We start from the raw sequence: 14,229 nt of genomic DNA, 5'->3' as shown, positions 1-14,229 counted from the left end.
CCCTTGGCCGCCGCCCCCCTTGGAGATTGGATCTCCTAGGGCCGGCGCCCCCCAGGGGCCCTATATAAAGAGGGGGGAGGGAGGGCAGCCGCACCCAAGCCCCTGGCGCCTCCCTCTCCCTCCCGTGACACCTCTCCTTCTCGCTGAGCTTGGCGAAGCCCTGCCGAGATCCCCGCTGCTTCCACCACGACGCCGTCGTGCTGCTGGATCTCCATCAACCTCTCCCTCCCCCTTGCTGGATCAAGGAGGAGATGTCTTCCCCAACTGTACGTGTGTTGAACGCGGAGGTGCCGTCCGTTCGGCGCTCGGTCATCGGTGATTTGGATCACGACGAGTACGACTCCATCAACCCCGTTCACTTGAACGCTTCCGCTCGCGATCTACAAGGGTATGTAGATGCACTATTTTCCCTCTCGTTGCTAGAAGACTCCATAGATTGTTCTTGGTGATGCGTAGAAATTTTTTAATTTCTGCAACGATCTCCAATAGAGGAAGACGGCAGAGGAGGAGGCGGACGACGAGTAAGCATCTGATTCCTTTTTCGTTATCTCCGCCTTCTCACTCTGTGTTGCTTATCTTGACTTGTCGTAATCCTTGCAGGGACGTGGAGACGCTGGCCCAGAGGGTGAAGAGGGCCAAGGTCTCGGCTGGTGGCCAGCCCCCGGCTGGTACTTCGAGGGCGCCCCTGGTGGTGTTGAGCAGCCCGAACAGTAGCCCCCGGCACAGCCCCCAGCGTAAGTTCATCATTCTCCCCTCTTCAACACGTGTCAGGGGCACGACACTTTGGTGCTGACCTTGCCAGGTATATATACAGGAGGAGAGCAGCAGCAGGAGGGGCCACAAAGGGCTACTCCCAACACGCCGCCCCCATCGACCACGCCGCCCCGAGGACGTCCCCGGCAAGGGCGCCAAGCACCGAGCCCACACACATGGAGGAGGAGGAAGAGAACTTGGGCGCCGGGGGCTTTGCCTCGACGCCAAATGTTGCCAGGGAGGGGACTTCCGTTTCCCATCCGGGCGCTCGCACCGGTAAGTCGTTCGCCGTTCGTCCCTGCTTCTTTTTCTTTCCAGCTCTTCGTCCTGGCCTTGCCTCACCCCCTTCTTTGGTGTCCAGACCCCTCCTCGGTGAACCCAGAGGACGTGGACGCCGTCATCGAGGACGTCGCCAAGGCCGCCGAGGCGCACGCCGAGAAGATCGCCGCGGAGGAGGCCGCCAAGGGTGCTGCTGAGGACGCTGCCAAGGGGCCCGCCGGGGAGGCCGGCAAGGCCGCCGCTGAGGAGACCGGCAAGGGGCCTGCCGGGGAGGCCGGCGGGGCCGCTGCCGAGGAGGAGGAGGAGGAGGCTGGCGACCAGCCTTCCTCCTCTGCTGCTTCCTGCTCCGGCAAGTACCTGAGGGTGAGCGACGACTTGTTCGTTCACCTTCCAGGCGTGTCGAGCACGAGGACACCCGTCGAGGGAGAGGTGTTCGACGACAAAGTGCTTGCCACTGCCGGGCTTGAAGTCGTCGACGAGCCAATCGTTGGTGGCGACGGCTCGCAGGAGGAGCGGCTCCTCCAGGCCATGGGCGCTAGCTTCCGGAAGCTCCAGGCGCTCCACCACGCCCGCCTGGACAAAGTTAAGTCCAGGACGGCGGTGGTGGAGAAGGCGGAGGCGGACCTCCAGAAGCGCATTGCCGAGACGCAGAACTGGTTCCGCGAGGGCCACGAGGTACTCAAGGCCGCCCAAGGCGAGCTGGCCAGGCGCGACGTGGAGCTCACCATGAAGCTCGCCGACATCGAGAAAGCTCAAGAGACGGCGAGGAACTTGGCCACGACCGCCGAAGCCGCCCGGACCCAGCATGAGGCCGCGCTGCACTCCTAGGAGGAGGACCTTGCCGCACGCGAGGAGAAGCTCGCCGCCATGCTTCGCGGCAAGGATGCAGAGGTGGAGAAGCTTGTCTTGGAGCGGACCAGTGAGCTGGAGCAGAGGCACAAAGAGGCACTCAATGCCCAGGCCCAGGTTCACGCCGGCAAGGTGGAGGAGCTGGAGGCAGAGTGCGGCAGGCTGAAGGAGCAGGCCCTGAAGCTGTCCCAGGAAAAGGACACACTCAACAGTGCTCTGACAGAGGCGCATGGCGCAGTCGTCAGCAAGGCTGGGGAGCTCTCCGAGGCCAACAACTCCATCAAAGACCTCAAGCTGAAGCTGGAGGGTCTCAAGAAGGTGTTGTCGGAGGCCACAACCCGAGAGGGGACCCTGGCCAAGGAGCTGGAGGCCGAGAAGCTGTTGCGGAAGAACGAGGGCCTCAACTTTGCTGATCACGTGGAGGGCGAGAACCGTTGGCTCGATCGCCTCGCCACCGTCGCCAACCAGGCCGCCGTGCAGCTGGCCATCATGGGGATGCCGGACGTGAGGTATGTCCCGGAGCGGAGCGTGAGCGCCAATTGCAGCCTGACCATGTTCTTTGAGAAGGCCGTCGGTGCTCTGGAGCGGCTCCACACCAATCGGGCGGCCTCATTGGCCGACGAGTCCCGGAGGTTTTGCCAGGGTGCCATGACCAAGGTTCTCACCAAGGTGGCGCACTGGTACCCCGACCTCGACTTCGACGCTGCACTGGAGAGCTTGCCGGAGGGGACCGACCTTGCGCCGCTCAGGGAGCGCATCGAGCCCATCATCAACCGAGTCGGCGGAATTCTGAGGGTGGAGGGCCAGCGCCGGGATTAGGCACCCCGTTTTCTTATCGCCGCTGCAGGTTCACAACCAAGACAATTGCTATCTCTACTTAGAACCGCAGCAACAATTTAATGTACCATAACTCTGCAGCACTTTCAGTACTATGCATGTTATTTCCCTGTTCAATTTCCCTTTGTATACACACCCTACGCCAACTGGGCAGGCTCGCCGGCGCGGAAGCCCAAGGCGGCGTCTTGGGGACGGATCCCCATTGGCCTGCCGGGTATGCGTGCTGCCGGGCGAGCCACCTTACCGTTCTTAACGCGGCCGCTCGAACTGTCGAGCTTGACTCGAGTTAGAATCGAGAGCGTTGTCAATCGCGGAAGGCTACCCTGCCGCTCTCGACGCAGCCGCTTGAGCTATTGAGGGGACTCGAAACAGGGCAAGGGCGTTGCTGACAGCGGGAGAGCCCCCTGGCGTGCAGGTTTTCCATACAAAGGCACGACATCTCCAAGGGAAATAACCTCATATAAAAAGGAAAGAAAGTAGTCAGGGTTCGGTGTGACTTAGCTTCTCCTTGTAGTTGCGCCGGCGTCGATCTTTCGCCCCCTCTCCTGCTTCTCTTAGAGCCATCGCAATGAAGAAACGCTCACTTAACTGCTAAAACCGATTCTCACAATTGTGCGCCCCCTACCTGGCGCGCCAAAGATGTCGGTGGAAAACGACACCTATGGGATCACAAGAATCCCTACTGCGGTTGCGGGGCGCGGGGTTGAGAGAAGAGCGGGTCTAATAGAGAGCACGCGGTTCGTTTACCCAGGTTCGGGCCGCGAGGTTGCGTAAAACCCTAGTCCTGCTTTGGTGGATGTATTCTGAGTTCTTGAACTAGCTACGGAGTGTAACGTGCTCCAAAAAGCCGAATCCTTCTCCCGTGTGCCATGGGCCTCCTTTTATAGGAGAAAGGGGCTGCCACAGTGGCACACAGGAGGTGGAAAGTGCTACAGCGTCACGAGCTTATCGCTGGTATTACAGGACAAAGCGCATTTAATGCGAGGCTTAGGTGTCCCTCCACTTTATCGGGGACGGGGCGAGGCCCGTCCCGTCCGTCCCCGCTCCTCCAAGCTTCGACACGCGCCTTGGCCAGCGATGCATGCGGTGCCATGTAGGCAGGCAGGCAGCTGAGGTGGCGCGGTGGTGGAGCCTCCATGAAGGGCTGCATGTTGCCACGCAGGTGCCTGCCCAGCTGGTTGGGTTGGCATCTGCATGCGAACTGCGGCGGAGACTTGGCTGGTGCGGGCCTGACGGTGGCCCTGCTGGTGCGCTTGGCGAGGGCCTTGCCGTGGCGCGCAGGCATCCCCGGCAAGGATCTTGCCAGGGGTCTTGTGGGTTTCTTCGGTGAGGATGGCTGCCTTCCTATCCTCATTTGATTTTGACTATTCTTTGTCTTCACAAAGATCTGCATGCCACCACAGAGGTGCCTCCTGAGCCCTGTCCCAATGCATTTGTCGAGTATTGGTGGGCTCGAGGGTGGCTCGCTCAGCTGGCGTGGGCGAGCTGCCCCGGCAAGGGTCTTGCCGGGGTCGCTGAGGCTGCCCCGGTAAGGGTCCTTGCCGGGGAAACCTGCTTCGCCCATCTGATCTTGGTGGCCTTGGTCCTTGTCGTTGCTCTGGCCATCTTGGGCTTCGGTCTTACCTTGGCTCACCTCCCTCGCTCTGCTTGGTGTGGTCGCGGGCGCGGCTCTGACTGCCCGTGCACAGGTAAAGGGGTGCAAAAATGTGCCTCTAGTTTTGTACACTGACACCTTCCTGTATTTAGTACATAGTACATCTGTCTATTAAGCATGTCCTCACATAAAACTATTGTTTTTTTGTATCCCGCATAATATGACGAGACACCTTCAGTATATGCAGTGTGATATTAGTTGCATCTTTGATAGGATTTATAGCATGCGCTGCTTCTAATTTGTTGAAATGCCATTTATGATGGGACACTTTTAACTTGGCAGAGTCATATTGGTTGCATCTTTCACGTGGTGTCTAGCTTGCATTGCTTCTTATTTGGTGAAATGGTTTCTCCTTAGTTTACACAAACAGTTGTGAATATGCCATGTCGTCCTGTTTTTCGTATTATTCCATCCTGGAATCATGTGTTTGCCTTACATCAAAGTAGTGATTGTCAGTATCATGCACGAATGAGTTCTAAAGAGTGAATTTCATTGCTTTTTCTTGTCGGTTTTACTTGATAATTCAAAATCAAGAAAGCGGAAGGAAGTTAGAAAGGCAGCGGATGAAGGTGCTCCTTCCAAATGGAGGGCCTCTACAGATTCTACTCCTCCATCCCCCCAAGATGATTTCCAAGACAACACATGCATAGACACTCAAAGTAGCTGTGTTGGTGATGAGCACGTCTCCCCTAGTGCACCATCACAGATGCTCCCTCTAACTTGGCACTGTTATATGTGGTTGCATGTTATGTATGATGTCTAGCTTGTATTGTTTCTAATTTTGTTGAATTGCATCTGCTTACTTTACACATTATACTTGTGACTAAGACACGTGTTCCTGTTTCTAGAACATACAATATCTGTCTATCACACCATGTTCTTACATCAAAGTACATTTGTTCTGAAGAACTAAATTGTTATTCATTTTTCTTGTCGGCTTGACTTAACATGGCACAGAGAAAGAGGAAGCAAGACAGAACGACAGGGAAAGGGAAGCAGAACAATCCTGCAGATTCTGCTGGTACTGATGGTGCAATAGAAGGTCAAAGTCCAGCGGAAAATTGTACCGACAGGGTATCCCATGCTACACGAGCTATAGAACAAGCCAAACAGAAACAAATAGCTGCCACCAAACAAGCAGAGACAACCCTAGTTGTTGCAACACCGTCCACAGTACCACCAGCTGCATGATTTACTCATTCGTCAACTCAGCTAGCAGCACGTTCCCAAGCTCCCTTGCCACCTGACACTACTTCTGAAGCACTCTTGACACAAGATGAGTTGGCAAGATCAGATGAACTTTGTGAGCTTCAACAGCAAGGAGGTAGTTGCTGGAGTCAAGTTACAGTTGCATGCTTCTTTATATGTAGTCTCACAGTTTGATGTACACTAACACTTCCGATGTTTGTTGTTGGACTAGCACCTAGGCGCAAGAGGAAACAAACACCAGGGATAATGCTTGATAGGTTAACTAAATCTAGAGGAGGAAGAATGGAGATCCGTTTTGAGGCAGGTTTAAAAAGGCCACATGATGCTACAGAGTCAGCCAAGTTAGTATCAGAGGCGGCGGTTGCTGTTAGGTGTCATGTATGTATCCTCCCAACATGGATTCAGTACAGGAATGACAAAGACGAAACCCAGTTCAACACCTTCCTCGACCATTTATCTGTAAGTATGGTTATGTATGGAAACTAGTAATATCGTCTTGCTCTGTCCAATACTTTCTAGGTTGCTGATAATGAGACTCCCATAATTTTCAACAAATGAGGTTCAAGTTGGATAGCCAAGATGATGCAACCAGACAAGCTTGCACCCATGTTTTCAAGTCTGCTCTACGATAGTATCGGTATAACTTGAGGAAAATTCACTTCGAAGGCAAGGCTAACAGTGAACTTGCCCAAACATCTCCAGTGGAAAATATATCTGATGAAGACTGGAGAGGCCTCGTTAAACGCTGGTACGATCCAAAGTATCAGGTACATTATATATATGTCATCAGATCACATGTTGAAGTCCTATTTACGCATGTGCCACACAAATCTATCTTCTTGTAGGTGAATTGTTCAAAGAACAAGGCCTACCGTACGAAAGTGAAATTCCAACAGACGACAGGATCTCGTAGCTATATTGCACACTTCGAGGCTCTTGTAATTAGCTGCTATTTCACTCTTTTCGTTGTACCATATTATCAGATCTATATTGACTTGTTCCAAATGCAGAGGAAAGCCCGCAAGGACCAAAAAGTACCTGAACCAAATGCTGTGGAAATCTTCAAGGAATGTCACACCAGCAAGAAGAAGGGATGACTACACCAGTCAAAGCCGCTGTTGTAAGTCCTTAATCCTCATGCCTTTTAACTACTACTTACTCTGACTTGTGCCTTGAACTGCATGGTTTGCAGCCAATGTCTATTACTCTTTTCAATTTTATACACAATTGTCTTAGCGTATCATTGCACCTTACAAGGTTTAAAAGAGAGGAGTGATGTTCCTTTGATCTTGACCTGTAATCTAGTTCTGTGCTGGACTTGCCCACACAACGTTACAATTGCATGTTTGTCTGTTCTCAGTTGTTTTGTGATATGAATGATGTCATACTATGCTGACCGTATTATAAACTTCGTCTCTTTATCCTTAGCCCTCAATACAATGTGAAGAAATAGACAATACATTAGCGATGGTACATGGTCATATGTTTGGAACCTAGTTTTATTATGTACTTTGCAATAAAATACAACTATTATTTTACATGGGTTCACCAGAATAAGTTCTGTATTTAGACCAAAGCTATTTTGTTTGGTTTTGCTGCCTCCTTAATATCTTCTGTTCTGGTACTACTAATGTAAAACCACAACTTTTAGCGAGCTATGGAAAAAAAATGGTGGAACCGCCACCTTCTGAAGGTGGCGAGGCAACTATAACCGCAATGTCAGCTCTTGCTGCAGTGGGTCAGTACCTGTCCACTAAAAGTGCCAAAAGCACGTTCCTGCGTAATACTGGTGTAACACCCTGAGAATCATGCTACAGTAACCCCCTGTGATTAAGCTAATCATATTGCTAAACAGGGCTAGATCACATTTGAACCACACCCTTGTCAGACTCCTAGTTCAAACTTCAAATATAATTAAAGTGGAAAATAAAAGTTTTCAAAAATTCAAACAGAAATGTTCACTGGGTTCTAAATAATACACTGGTAATTATGGTGGAGAAAACACATTTTTATAAAATGTCTAAATACTTTTAAATGAAATAAAACAGAAAAGGAAATAAACAAAAAAAGAAAACAGAAAACAAAACAGAAAAAGAAAACGGGGGGGAAAGGGCCCGCTCCCCCCCCCCCCCCACTAGACCCGCGGCCCAAACCCCCCCCCCCCCCGGCCCAAGCTGGGCTGCCACCCGCGCCCCGCGCCCCGGCCCAGCCCACCTCCCCCCCGCGTCCCCTTCCTGTTCCCCCGACCGGGTCGGAACAGGGGAGCGTCGCCGCCGCACCCCCCTCGCCGGCGACGGGGAGGATAAGGGCGCCAGCTCCCCCGCCTCCTCGGGCCTCTCTCCCACTCGCCCCCGCTCTCCCTCGGCCTCTGCGCCTTCTCCCCCGCCAGATCCCCCTCCCTCTCCCCTTCGTTCCCCTCTGCCCGCGCGTGCTCGCCGCCGTTCACCGTCGAACTCGCGGTCACCTTGCCCCGATCGCCTCGACGACGTGCCCGAACGACTCCCCGCCGTCGACTACGTCGACTGCGCCCTCGGGAACGAGCCGAGCGCCTCTGCACCGGCCTCCCCGAGCTCGTCTTCAACCTACGGCCGCCGTCGTTCGTCGCCGATTCCGGCTGCCCCGCGCCCTCCCCGAGCTCACTGCCACTCCCTACAGCCGCGCGGTGAGCTCCTCTACCTCCTCCCCCTCTCCGCTAGCTCGCTCGCGCTCCGTAGCTGCTTCCCCGCGCGCGCCCGAACGCCACGCCGCGGAGCTCGCCGCCGGCGTGTCTCCGGTGACCAAATGGTCACGGGCGTTGGCCCGCTAGCCCGACCGCACCGTGCCGCACCCACCTAGCTAGCTAGTTCGGCCGTTCGCGCGCTCTAGCGTAGCTTCCGTCGGGCACCCGTAGCACCTCGCCGCCGGCGAGCTTGTAGCGGTCGCCCCCGGCCGTTCCAGCCCCTCCGACCACCGCCGTTGGACGCGCGACGTCGAGCCGCGTCGAACGCGCCCAGCCCCGCCTCCGCAAACCCACTGTGGGTGAAACCCGCGCCCCTCCCGCGCGCGCCGCCGTGCGTTTTGGTCGCCGGCGATACTCCGGCGCCGGCCGCCGACGTGGCACACCTGGGGCCACCCCTGGGTCACTGCCAGTGGCCCCCCCGGGCCCAGTTGACTGGGTTGACCCAGTCAACTGCTGACTGGGCAGGCCCAGTCACTGACATGCGGGCCCCGCCGCAAAAATTAAAAAAAAAGAAAAGAAAATGTTTTTATAAATAAAAATAATTAGTTTAATTAATCTCTCACTGACAGGTGGGCCCAGTAGCTAATTAACTAAAGATTAATTAGTTTAATCCTCTGTTAACCCACTGTCTATGACAGGTGGGTCCCCCTTGTCAGTTTGACCAGTCAACCCGGGCTGTCGACCGCTGACGTCACTCCTACGTCACGCTGACGTCATATCCCTTTTTCTGTTAAATTAAATAATTCCAGAAATTCAAATAAACTTTGAAAATTCATATCTTTTAAACCGTAACTCGGATGAAAATGTTTTCTATATGAAAGTTGCTCAGAACGACGAGACGAATCCGAATACGCAGTCCGTTCGTCCACCACACCTCCCTAACCTATCGATCTAGCAACATTCCCCCTCCGGTCCGTCTGTCCGAAAACGCGAAACATCGGGAATACCTCCCGGATGTCCTCCCCCTTCACCGGTACCACCTACTGTCGCGTTAGGACACCCCTAGCACCGCTCACTGTCATGTCACGCATCGTCATGCTTATGTTTGCATTGTATTTACTATTTCCTCCCCCTCTTCTCTCCGGTAGACTACGAGACCGACAATGCTGCTGCCCAGTTCGACTACGGAGTCGACGACCCCTCCTACTTGCCAGAGCAACCAGGCAAGCCCCCCCTTGATCACCAGATATCGCCTACTCTACTCTCTACTACTTGCATTAGAGTAGTGTAGCATGTTACTACTTTCGATATCCTATTCTGATGCATAGCCTATCCTTGCTACTACTGTTGTTACCTTTACCTGCAATCCTACATGCTTAGTCTAGGATGCTAGATTTCCATCAGTGGCCCTACATTCTTGTCCGTCTTCTGTGCTATACTATCGGGCCGTGATCACCTGGGCGGTGAACACGGGCATATACTTATATACTATATACATGACACATGTGATGATTAAAGTCGGGTCGGCTCGTAGGAGTACCCGCAAGTGGATCTTTGTGGCGGAGCGACAGGGCAGGTTGAGACCGCCTAGGTGAGAGGTGGGCCTGGCCCTGGTCGGCGTTCGCGGATACTTAACACGCTTAACGAGATCTTGGTATTTGATCTGAGTCTGGCCATTTGGTCTATACGCACTAACCATCTACGTGGGAGTAGTTATGGGTATCCCGACGTCGTGGTATCAGCCGAAGCTCTTTTGACGTCAGCGACTGAGTGGCGCGCGCCGGATTGGACTGGAACGCCACTAGGCTAGGTCTGCTTCCGGCCGCGTACGCAACGTGCAGGTGTGCATAGGGCGATGGGCCCAGACCCCTGCGCGCATAGGTTTAGACCGGCGTCCTGGCCTCTCTGTTGAGCCTAGGTGGGGCTGCGACGTGTTGATCTTACGAGGCCGGGCATGACCCAGAAAAGTGTGTCCGGCCAATTGGGATCGAGCGTGTTGGGTTATGTGGTGCACCCCTGCAGGGAAGTTTATCTATTCGAATAGCCGTGTCCCTCGGTAAAAGGACGACCCGGAGTTGTACCTTGAGCTTATGACAACTAGAACTGGATACTGAATAAAATACACCCTTCCAAGTGCCAGATACAACCCGGTGATCGCTCTCTAACAGGGCGACGAGGAGAGGATTGCCGGGTAGGTTTATGCTATGCGATGCTACTTGGAGGACTTCAATCTACTCTCTTCTATATGCTGCAAGATGGAGATGTCCAGAAGCGTAGTCTTCGACAGGACTAGCTATCCCCCTCTTATTCCGGCATTCTGCAGTTCAGTCCTCTGATATGCCCCTTTACCCAATTACCCATGCATATGTAGTGTAGCTCCTTGCTTGCGAGTACTTTGGATGAGTACTCACGGTTGCTTTTCTCCCTCCTTTCCCCTTTCTATACCGGATTGTCGCAACCAGATGCTGGAGTTCAGGAGCCAGACGCCACCGTCGACGACGACACCTACGACACTGGAGGTGCCTACTACTACGTGCAGGCCGCTGACGACGACCAGGAGTAGTTAGGAGGTCCCAGGCAGGAGGCCTTGCCTCTTCGATCGTTGCTACTTTTGTGCTAGCCTTCTTAAGGCAAACTTGTTTAACTTATGTCTGTACTCCGATATTGTTGCTTCCGCTGACTCGTCTATGATCGAGCACTTGTATTCGAGCCCTCGAGGCCCCTGGCTTGTATTATAATGCTTGTATGACTTATTTATGTTGTAGAGTTGTGTTGTGATATCTTCCCGTGAGTCCTTGATCGTGATCGTACACATTTGCGTGCATGATTAGTGTACGGTCAAATCGGGGGCGTCACAAGTTGGTATCAGAGCCGACTGCCTGTAGGAATCCCCCTTCCACACTCCTTGGTCGAAGTCGAGTCTAGACATTGCAAACTTTTACTAACATGGCTGTGCGGCTTACGGGCCCACGTCGCCATTGGGTAATACTAGGATCTTTTACTCCCCGACCTTTACTCTGGGACTCTGAACTCTCTTCTACTCGGGTTAAACGAATTTACTAACTCTAACACTAGGATCCCGTGACCGCGTTCACCCCTAAGATGGATAAGCCATAGTTGTTTCTTAGAATAGTATTTTGAACAATTCACACACTGTCATTTGACTCCTTTGAAACGTCTTTGCTTTCAGATGGAACCCACGAGGCAGGTTGTTCGCCACACGATGGCCATTGGTGCCTCGGGATCACCTGCGGTGCTAGCTGAGATGATGACCTATCTGGGTTATCGCTGGCACCCTGAGTTCACCGTCTACGAGGAGTTCCAGGACTTTAACCAGGAGCAGTACCGTGCCACCGTCCACCTCTACTCTCGGGAGTACGACTCCACCACTGTGCTGCACACCGCACATGGTGTTGGTGTGACCATCGATATGGCTGTCCACGATGCAGCCTATGCTGCTCTGACACGTCTTCGTGGAGAGTAACGGGAGTTGGACACCTCCCCTTTTAGGCACATTGCTATCGCCTCTGATATTGGTGCGGAGGGATACTACACTGCCGCCTACTCCACTGTCACCCGGGAGCCCTTCTACCATCAGCACCTGGTTCTGCATGCTGATGGGCTGGATCGAGCTAACCGAGCTCTTCGCCACGAGATGTACACCACCCGTCAGCACCTTTACCGTGCTCTGACGCTGCTGCGCCCCTTTGTCCGGTCTGGACAGGTACCGCGCGCTGCGATCTACCCAGCCAGGACCGTGATGCCCCACGGTGTCGGTTGGCCAGAGGTGGGAGGCTACTCTCCCGCACTTGGTTCTCTTCTGCCACCTGAGCGTCGGACTCTACACCTGAGTATCCGCGGGCCCCAGTCTGCTGACGTGGAGGACTATCCGTTGCCTCACTACCAGCTGTCGGGCTACGATTACCTCCACAGTACCTCTTGGGACTGATGTAGGCTTGATTGTAGTATTAGTTTCAGTCGCCGCGAGCCTGTGTGCCGCCTATGATGTTTTAGTCTATGTACTGAACTCTATGTACTGAACTCTATGCATGACCCCTTTTCAGGATGGTTAGACCAGGTGGTCGTGGTCGTGGTGGCGATGCCCCACCACCACCTGAGTACATGGCTGGTATGATCCAACAGTTTGAACTGAACCGCCAATTCATGGAAAATATGATGGCTCAGTTTCCTCGCCCCAATATGAACCAACAGCCAGCCCAAGTGACTCTTCAAGATTTCCTACGCCTCAACCCAACCATCTACCGCAGCTCAACTCAGCCTCTGGATGCTGATGACTGGCTCCGTGACATCACCTATGAGTTGGAGTCTGCTGATGTAGCCCCTGCCAGCTATGTCAATTTTGCTTCCTTCTTCTTGAAGGGACCCGCAGCTCAATGGTGGGACAGCCACATGCGTACTCTGCCAGCTGGAACAATCATCACCTGGCCAGACTTCCAAGCTGCTTTTCGTGGCCGCTTCATTCCTCAGGGAGTCATGGACCGGAAGAAGCGTGAGTTCCGCAACCTCACCCAAGGCAACAAAACTGTCGAAGCTTATCAGCGGGAGTTTCTGGACTTGTCCCGCTATGCTGAAGAAGACATTGCAACTGATGCACGCAGACAGGAGAAGTTCCGTGATGGCCTTCAAGCTGACATCAAGCTCGCACTTCTAGTGCATGACTTTGCTGATTTCGCCACCTTGGTGAACAAGGCCATCAATGTCGAAACTGGTCTGCAGGAATACCAGAGCTCACACAGGCGCAACCGTGACACGGGCTCATCTTCGGGCCCGCCCTCACAGAAGCGTAAGATATGGATCCCGAACAGCATGTATCGTCCAAATGCTTCTGCCCCAAAGCAGACCTATGCTGCCCCTCGTCTGCCTACACCACCGTCCAGGCAGTCAAGACTTCCAGCTCCACCATCCCAAGCTCCTGTTCCCACTCCGAATAATGGCTTGTGCTTCAGGTGTGGTCAACCAGGGCACCGTGCTAAAGAGTGCAACCAGAACCAGAATCAACTGGCCCTTCCAGCAAATGGCCGTGGTAACAATCAGCCCCGCAACAACAATGCTAAGTCTTATGGACGTGCTCATGCCAACCACGTTGATCTTAACGAAGCTCAAGACCAGCCTGCTACTGTGATGGGTACACTCCTCGTAAATTCAGTACCAGCATCCGTTTTATTTGATACAGGTGCATCGCATTCATTCATGTCAGAAGATTTTGCATACAAGCACGACGTTAAATGTGAGGAGATGAACACCTCTGTATTGGTCAAAACCCCCGTGGGACAGTGTCAAACCTCCTTGGTTGGCATCGATGTCCCCGTGGAAATCGAAGGGCTGGAATTCTATGCCTCTCCCATTATCCTGAAGTCGTCTAACATCGACCTCATTTTGGGTATGGATTGGTTGAAAGCGCATACTGTTTCTATAGTTTGCGCCACTAAGACCGTCCATCTGCTACACCCTTCAGATGAAATAGTTGCTTACCAAGCTCATCTGGTGCAAAATGCCGAGGCAAGGCTCTATGCATTGAATGCATTGAACGCTGCACCACTCGAGGGCATTGAAAATATTCCCGTCGTGCGTGAATTCCTCGACGTCTTCCCTGAAGAGCTTCCAGGGATAACCCCTGCTAGAGCTGTCGAATTCATCATCGACTTGAAACCAGGCACCACTCCTATAGCCAAGCGACCCTACAAAATGCCGCCGCATGAACTCCTTGAGCTTAAGGAGGAAATCGACAAGTCTCTTCGCAAAGGATTCATTCGCCCAAGTTGCTCTCCTTGGGGAGCACCTTCCCTCTTTGTCAAGAAGAAGGATGGGACAAACCGGTTAGTTCAAGACTACCGTCCTATAAACCAAGCTACCATTCAAAATAAATACCCTCTTCCTCGGATCAATGATCTGTATGATCAACTGGCGGGTTCGTCAGTGTTCTCTAAGCTCGACTTGAGGTTGGGCTACCACCAGATCCGTGTTCGCG

This window comes from Aegilops tauschii, chromosome 1, assembly GCF_002575655.3.
Source record: "Aegilops tauschii subsp. strangulata cultivar AL8/78 chromosome 1, Aet v6.0, whole genome shotgun sequence".
NCBI lineage: Eukaryota > Viridiplantae > Streptophyta > Magnoliopsida > Poales > Poaceae > Aegilops > Aegilops tauschii.
Note: the sequence above shows the minus strand (reverse complement) of the source record.